The following is a 9,270-nucleotide window of genomic DNA, read 5'->3' as shown; positions in this document are numbered from 1 at the left end:
CCGACGACCCGGTATGTCTTTTGCGCAAGTTCGCGGAGATATGTGACCTGCCCTCCAACCATATACTGGAGCGGGCCAGGTTCTTCTCACGCAAGCAACAGCCGGATGAACCTGTTGAGTGCTTCATCGCCGACCTGCGACACCGTGCCCAGCGGTGCCGATTTGAAACCATGCGCGACCAGTTCACCAGAGACATTCTCGTCACTGGCATGATTGATCAGAAGCTACGTGCCGACCTGCTGCAACGGCCTGACCTAACCCTGACTCAGGCAATGCATGCGTGCCGCATTGCCGAAGTGGTCACCCCTCCGCATGGTCAGAGGGGGTCTGACAGCCGAGCCATAAATCTAACTGGTGTTGCTGGACAACGTCGTATGAGGGACAACTTTCGACCCCCAACCGCGGCCCGTTCGTACATCCCGGGACCCGAGATCTAAAAAGTGTGCAAACTGCAATTACGTGCACTCCACAGAATCACAGTGCCCAGCCCTTGGGAAGACCTGCAATTTCTGCGGGAGAAGGAACCATTTTGCAGATGCCTGCCGGTCCCGTGGGAAAGTGCCCTCAGCTCCCAGACAACTCCTAAACAACCTTCTGCAAGTTGATAGCGAGATAGATTCTCAGTCCTCTGTTGATGCTGCCCCCGACTCTGAGCTCAGCTATTCCACGGGAGATGTAAGTATTTACACTCTCCTCCACAGCCGATCTCGCCTCCCTGATCCTTCTGTGAATATAACTGTAAACAACAAGTCCTTCTCTGCTAAGCTAGACACGGGGGCGAAAGTGAACGTAATGTCAACAAAGCTGTTCCACCAGATAAGGAAGAATGAGCTGCTGATTGCAGATCGCTCTGTTTTGCGTGCATATGGGGGAGAGGAACTAACACCTGTGGGGAGGGCGACCTTCCACTGCGTGCTGCAGAAATCTTCCCAGGACCTGTCTTTCTTTATTCTGGACAGTGACTGTGTGACGTTGCTGAGCAACCAGGCATGCCAGGATCTTGGTCTGGTGTCGTTTGACCGTACGGTCCACGAGGTGCAAGCTGTGATGGATCCACTATCCGAGTACCCAGACTTGTTTGACGACAAGTTGGGGAAGCTGCCGTTGGTGTACAAGATTGTGACTGACCCATCTGTGGTGCCTGTGATCCGTCCACCCCATAGGGTGTCGTTCGCAATGAAGGGCAAGGTGGAGAGTATGCTGAAAGACATGGTCAACATGGGAGTGCTGGAGGCTGTCAGCGACCCAACCGAATGGGTCTCCACCATGGTTGCCACGTTGAAGAAAGGAAAAAATGAGATACGGGTATGCATCAACCCCAAGGACTTGAATATGGCGATTAAACGGCGCCACTACCCCATGAGGACTGTCGAAGATGTTGCCGCCCAGGTGGGACAAGCCACAGTGTTCTCCGTCCTCGATGCCAGAAGTTCGTTCTGGCAGATACCCCTGGACAAACGCTCCACGGACCTGACCACGTTCAGCACGCCCTTCGGCAGGTTTAAGTTTTTGCGGATGCCGTTCGGCATCAACTCCGCCAGCGAGGTATTTCAGCGTTCAATGGAACAATTGTTTGCAGGTCTGCCCTGCGCGATCATTGTGGACGACATACTGGTCTATGGGAGGGATGTGGCCGAACATGACCGCAACCTCCGATGGATCTTGGACCGTGCTCGGCAGATAAATTTGAAGCTTAATCGGTCAAAGTGCAAGTTCCGGGTGCCTGAGGTCACATATGTTGGCCACATTTTCACGGCCCAAGGGTTGAAGCCAGACCCGCAAAAGACCAGCGCCATCTCAGAGCTGCCCGCCCCGACAGACGTTGTCAGTCTGCAGCGTTTCCTGGGTATGGTGAATTACCTGGGGAAGTTTATCCCCGACCTCAGCGAATTGAGCGCACCCCTGAGACAGCTCACTAAAAAGGACATTGCCTGGGCATGGTTTCCACACCACCAGCAGGCGTTCGACCTGCTAAAGACGAGGCTGGTCAGCACACCTACCCTGAAGTTCTTTGATCTACGGCGCCCGATCGTGGTCACTTGCGACGCCTCTCGCTTTGGACTGGGTGCTGCCTGCCTGCAACCCCACGCTGATGACTCGCTGCTGCCCATCTCCTATGCCTCTAGGACCATGACGGACACAGAGCAGCGCTATGCTCAGATAGAGAAGGAGCTGCTGGCGGTGGTTTTCGCGTGTTCGAAGTTCAAGGACTTCCTATTTGGCACCAGGTTCACCGTTGAGACGGATCACCAGCCACTGGTAATGATACTGAACAAACCTATACACTGTGCTCCAGCCAGGCTACAGCGGATGATGCTGCAGCTACAGCGCTTTGACTTTAAAATCATATATAAGAGGGGCACCGAGATGCATGTTGCTGATGCGCTGTCCCGGGCCCCCCGGGCCTCCTGCGACCGGCACCCCTTCGAGCAGTCGGACTTACAGGTACTGAACGTTAACTTCGTCCCTTCTCAGCAACTACAGTGCTTGGTTGCACATACCGCAAACGACCCCGACCTGCAGCAGCTTGCTGCTGTCATCAAGCGCGGGTGGCCCACCAAACGGAATTCGTTGCCTGCTAGCGTCCACCCCTATTTTTTGGTCCGCGATGCGTTGGTCCTCCGGGACGGCATTATTATCAAAGGACACAAAGTGGTCGTCCCTGCCTCGCTGCATGGCTTGTATTTTGACGCCGCCCACATGGGGCATCCCGGGGCAGATGCCACTATCTCGCATGCCCAGGAACAGTACTACTGGCCGGCCATGGCTAAGTACATCCAGGCCAGGGTGGATTCCTGTCCGGACTGTAACTCTCTTGCCCCGCATCAGCAAAGACAGCCGCTTTTGCAGCAGCCTGCCCCTGACATGCCCTGGTCTTCTCTGGCTGCCGATATTTTCGACTGGCGTGGGAAGCAATACCTTGTGCTAGTAGACACTTACTCAAATTGGTTCGAGGTGGACCTCCTCCCTGCCATCACCTCCGAGATGGTGATCAGCAAACTTCGCCGTCACTTTGCCACGTTTGGTTCCCCTGTCCGGCTGCAGACAGACAACGGACGCCAGTTCACCAGCGCCGAATTTCGTGCGTTTGCTGCAGTGGAACTTTAATCATTTCACCAGCAGCCCGGAGTACCCGCAGAGCAATGGTCTAGCTGAACGGGCGGTCCGCAGCGCTAAGCACCTGCTTGAACAAACCCGCCTCTCGAACGGGGATTTCTATCAGGGTCTCCTGAACCTTCGGAACATTTCCAGAGACAGTACCATGGGATCCCCTGCCCAGCGACTCATGTCCCGTGTTGTCCACCCTCCAATGCCTATTGCCCAGCAGTCCCTGATGCCCAAAGTCCTGCAGCCTGCTGATGTCCAGCAACGTATTGCCCAGAAGCACGAAATCCAGCGCCGCTCGCATGACAAATCCTGCCGCCCTCTTTCGCCACTGATGCCTGGACAGGTCGTCCGTTTGCAGACGCCCACCGGCTACTCCTGACTTGCCACCGTCGTCGGGTTTGACAGCGCGCCACGGTCCTACCTCGTGGATTTTGAAGGGACTGTATACAGACGCAGCCGCCAGCACCTGTTGGCGGTTAACGAGCCCAAACCACCTCCTGCGATTCCGTATACCCCTCCGTCGCGTGTTGAGCCTTCCTCCACTAACGTACCCCCTGCTCCCTGCATGCCACGGTCGGTCCTTTTGCCTCGGGTACCCCCCCTGCTCCTCCCGGTTTTGCTCCTCAGGCTCTGTTGTCCCCTGCAAGGTCTTCTCTTTCTCCCACTTCTGCTCATTCTACCCCTTCTGTTTCACCTGGCTCACCTGTGCCTCTCCGTTCCACCTCCAAGCTGGGTTCTCCACCCATCTTCTCTCCCCGTCCTGTTTCTGTTCCTGTCCCTCCTCCTATTCTTTCGGGTGGGGAGGGTGAAGATGCGGTGCGCACTCGCTCGGGTCGGATTGTAAAACCTCCGGCTCGCTACGGAGAGTATGCTTAGCTTTGCAGGTTCTGTATAACAAACCTGCCATTGTTGTAACTTGTTTAAATTGTAAGGGGAAGGATGTAGATGGGTTATGCATGCAACCTATAATGTAGTTACCTCATCACCACTAACCACGCCCCATCATATTAGTATAACTGTAGTATCCTCCCTTTGTTCCCCCCCACTAGGTCCCAGTACGCCTGAAGGCTGGATGCAGTCAGTGCTGGGACGTGTGTGCCATGTGCTATAATAAACTACCAGTAAAGGTTACAGTGTGTCAGCTATCACTCCTTTACACCACTCATCTTTGCTACGTTGTACTTCGCTTTAATTTTTATACTGTCCCTTGCGTCCATTGTCAGCCATGGTCATCCCTTTCTCCCCTTGGAGTCTTTCTTCCTCCTCTGAATGAACTGATCCTGCATCTTCTGTATTATTCCTAGAAACACCTGCCATTTTTGTTCCACTGTTATCCCTGCTAGTGTATCTTTCCAGTCAACTTTGGCCAGCTCCTCCCTCATGGCACCATAGTCCCCTTTATTCAACTGCAACACTGATGATTCCGATCTACTCTTCTCCCTCTCCAATTGTAGATTAAACCTGACCATGTTATGTTCACTGCCTCCAAATGGCTCATTAACCTCGAGGTCCTTTATCAAATTCGGTTCATTGCATAACACTAAATCCAGAATTGTCTTCTCCCTGGTAGGCTCCAATACAAGCTGTTCAAAGAATCCATCACAAAGGCACTCTACAAAATCCCTTTCTTGGGGTCCAATACCAACCTGATTTTCCCAGTCTACCTGCATGTTGAAATCACCCATAACAACCACAGCATTACTTTTACTACATGCCAATTTTAACTCCTGATTCAACTTGTGCCATATGTCCAGGCTACTGTTTGGGGGCCTGTAGATTAGTCCCATTAGGATCTTTTTACCCTTACAATTCCTCACTTCTATCCATACTGACGCCACATCTCCTGTTTCAATGTCACCCCTTGCAAGGGACTGAATTTCATTCCTCACCAACAGGGCAACCCCACCCCCTCTGCCCACCTGTCTGTCTTTTCGATAGGAGGTATACCATTGAATATTCAGTTCCCAGCCCTGGCCCTCTTGCAGCCATGTCTCAGTAATTCCCACAACATCATACTGAGCCTCAATTCCCACAACATCAACTTCTAACTGAGCCTCAAGCTCGTCCACTTTATTCCTTATACTTCGCGCATTCATTTACAGTACTTTGACCTCCGTATTCACTTCCCTCCTCGCAATTGGCCCTGACCTTACTCTGTTGTCCATTCTCAAGCTTTCCTTCCCATTAATTCGGGAATCGTTTGTAATTTTTCCTGTCGTCACTTCCCCTTCAACTCCATCTTTATACTCCCAATTTGTCAATCCCTCCCCCCCACTATTTAGTTTAAACCCACACGTGTAGCCCTAGTAAACCTGCCTGCCAGAATGTCGGACATCTCCAGTTAAGGTGTAACCCGTCCCTTTTGTACAGGTCACCCCTACCCCAGAAGAGATCCCAGTGGTCTATATATCTAAATCCTTGCTCCCTGCACCAGCCCCTCATCCACCATTCAGATCCCCTATCTCCCTGTTCCTGTCCTCACTAGCACCAGGTACTGGAAGCAATCCAGAGATAACCACCCTAGAAGTCCAGCATTTCAGTCTTCTTCCCAACTCTCTGAACTCATGTTGAGGAACCTCCTACCACTTCTTCCCAATGTCATTTGTGCCTACGTGCACAACTACAGCTGGCTGTTCGCCTTCTCTCTCAAGGATGTTCAGAATTTGGCTCGTGACATCCTGAACCCTGGCACCAGCGAGGCAACAGACCATCCTTGCATCTCGTCTTCCACCACAGAATCTCCTGTCCACACCTCGGACAATGGAGTCACCCACAACTAGGGCTCTGCCCGACGTCGGTCTCGTCAGTCGAGTCCCATCTCCAGGATTGGAGCCACCGACGTGTCCGCTGCTCAGACTGGAAACCTTATCTCCCCGGCCACTTCCCAAGAGGGAGTACCTGTTTTCATTAGGCACAGCCACCTGAGTCTTCTGCACTTCACAGTCTGATCTTGTTAGTGTGTATGTGTGTGCGTGTGTGTATGTATGTGGTTGTCTTTACATCTTTGCGAAAAAACTACGCGGTAACGATAACATTTTTACATATTCCGGTTGACATTTTTCCTGTTGAGGCCGGGATGACCTTATCTGAACATTTCAAGCTTTATTTCTCAACTTATTACTGATTTAAGTTTAAAAACATAAAAACACTGAAATTAAAAACAACAGCTTCAAATGTTTATGTCACAATGGATCAGCTAGCAGAGACCAGCCTGAATGAGGATTTCATCCAATATTTGACACGTTATTCACGATTAAAGTTTAAAAAATGCCAACTTTCACAAGATTTTTACATATTCTGATTTACATTTTTCCCCTCAAGGCCAAGATCACTTTCACTGAACATTTTATGCTTTATTTCTCGACTTGTTACTGATTAATTACCTTGAATTTCAACACGACCAGCTTCAAATGGTGACATCTTTGAATTTCAAACCGACCAGCTTCAGATGATGACGTCACAATGACTCAACTAGAAGGGGGAGGGCTAACTGCTATTGCAATACGCAGGGCAAGTGCAATTGGATTTTTTTTCAAGGCAAGGAGAGTGCTGGAATCTTACATTCAGGAACAGTTTGAGTTGAGAGACCACCGGGTCTGCAGTTGGTCTAGTATCTATTTTACTTCGGAGTCACATGAGGGACTACGTGAAGAAGACCCAGGTCGTTCGCATGCGCGTCATTACGACGCTCGCATGGCGAAGCACCGGACTGGCAGGAACGTCGCTCCCGTCAGCGGTAAGTTTAAACTTCAGGTAAGTTTGTATTTCTTACCTGTTTTTGATTTCTTGCAGGAACCTCTTTTACAGAGGTTTCCTGCCAGATGCTTCGCGAAGGCCGACGAGGGAACCAGCTATGGGCTGTGGGGAAACCCAGGTCCGACCGCGGAAGCGGGTAGCTGGCGAATGTCAGGTTCGCGATCCCAGTCACTGACAAGATGGTCAGTGACTTCCAGACGCTGGGGTTCCCGGGGAGGGGAAATCCAGCAGCAATGCGGTGCCCAGACCGCAGTGGTCCACAGGATATGGGGTAAACCGACCAAAATGGTCAGCCCTGGTGCTGGGAGGGTTCCCCTCTGGTAATGTGTAAAAATTTGGAGGTTGGCCAGGATGGAGCTCCTAATGGAGAGGAGGCTCCATCTAGATACACTCCAACAGCAGGAATTGTGTCAGCGGTGGCCTATGGAAGAGCCCGCGCCAGCAGCGCCTTGTAACAGGGCCGCTTAATGGGGATGCCGAGTCTATGGCAGCGCCAGCATATGGGAGAGCCATGCCAGCAGCACCTTGTAGCAGGGCTGCTTAATGTATGGCAGCAGCACCAGTAGAAGGGCTGCATAATGTCTCCCTCATGGAGGAGGTGAGCTTACCGGGGCTGTTTTGTTCTGACCCTGAAGTTGGAGGTATTGCAGAGCAGCATACCCCAAGGCATGGAAGCCGCCGGGTCAGTATTAGGCTGACGCTGAGTCTATGCCAGCACTGGCCTGTTGCAGAGGCCGCGCCAGCAGCGCCTTGTAGCAGGGCTGCTTAATGTCTCCCTCATGGAGGAGGAGAGCATGCCGGGTCAGTGTAAATCTGACGCTGAGGCTGAGGGTATAACCATGGAGCATACCCCAAGGGATGACGGGCACGTGTCAGAGGTACCATTCCTGGCAGCAAGGTTGCCATCCCAACACAATGCAGTGAACCCCGCTATCAGTGGGACGTTAGAGCCAGCCGCCGAATCTTCTATTCAGGTAAGACCTATTCAACAGGCAAAACCTAGAGGACGAAGCACAAGCTGTTGGGCCAATCAAGGCCAACGACGAGCAAGGCTTCATAGTTTCGGCGACAACGCACCCCACAGCTTCATCGGCAGTAAGCGGTTCATGGTGGCAGCATGAAAGCTGGCCAGAGGGTCCATGCACTCTAACAGTTCTATTCTACAACTAAGGGACCACTTACAAGTTGGTAAGATTTACACTTGGATGTACAATATACAAACGATTAAGACATTGTCATCTACTTAGAGGCATCTAACCATGTAAAACTGGACAATACTAGCATTCCAAGCAGGTTGGAATTGAGCCAGAATTGTGTTGAGGCAGGCAATATTTTGGCCAGGATTGCCTTTGAGACGGGCTCAGAATTATGGCCAGAGTTGTTTTAAGACAGGTTAGAATTATCAGACAGGCTCATTATTATGGTCAGGACTTGAATAGGCTGGGTGAGTGGGCAAATGCATGGCAAATGCAGTATAATGTGGATAAATGTGAGGTTATCCACTTTGGTGACAAAAACAGGAAAGTAGACTATTATCTGAATGGTGGCCGATTAGGAAAGGGGGAGATGCAAAGAGACCTGGGTGTCATGGTACACCATTCATTAAAAGTAGGCATGCAGGTGCGGCAGGCAGTGAAGAAGGCGAATGGTATGTTAGCATTCATAGCAAAAGGATTTGAGTATAGGAGCAGGGATGTTCTACTGCAGTTGTACAGGGTCCTGGTGAGACCACACCTGGAGTATTGCATACAGTTTTGGTCTCCTAATCTGAGGAAGTACATTCTTGCCATAGAGGGAGTACAGAGTAGGTTCACCAGACTGATTTCTGGGATGTCAGGACTTTCATATGAAGAAAGACTGGATAGACTCGGTTTGTACTCGCTAGAATTTAGAAGATTGAGGGGGGATCTTATAGAAACTTACAAAATTCTTAAGGGGTTGGACAGGCTAGATGCAGGAAGATTGTTCCCGATGTTGGGGAAGTCCAGAACAAGGGGTCACAGTTTAAGGATAAGGGGGAAATCTTTTAGGACCGAGATGAGGAAATCATTTCTCACACAGAGAGTGGTGAATCTCTGGAATTCTCTGCCACAGAAGGTAGTTGAGGCCAGTTCATTGGCTATATTTAAGAGGGTGTTAGATGTGGCCCATGTGGCTAAAGGGATCAGGGGGTATGGAGAAAAGGCAGGTACAAGATACTGAGTTGGATGATCAGCCATGATCATATTGAATGGCGGTGCAGGCTCGAAGGGCCGAATGGCCTACTCCTGCACCTATTTTCTATGTTTCTATGTCTATGTTTCTATGATTGTCTTGCAAGACAGGCTCGAAAATCAGGTCAGAGTTGTCGTTCAAGGCAGACACGGAATGATGGCAGGTGTGGCTTGTTCATTATGAAAGATGGCT

The sequence above is a fragment of the Amblyraja radiata genome, chromosome 10 (assembly GCF_010909765.2).
Source record: "Amblyraja radiata isolate CabotCenter1 chromosome 10, sAmbRad1.1.pri, whole genome shotgun sequence".
In the NCBI taxonomy this organism is placed as follows: Eukaryota; Metazoa; Chordata; class Chondrichthyes; order Rajiformes; family Rajidae; genus Amblyraja; species Amblyraja radiata.
Note: the sequence above shows the minus strand (reverse complement) of the source record.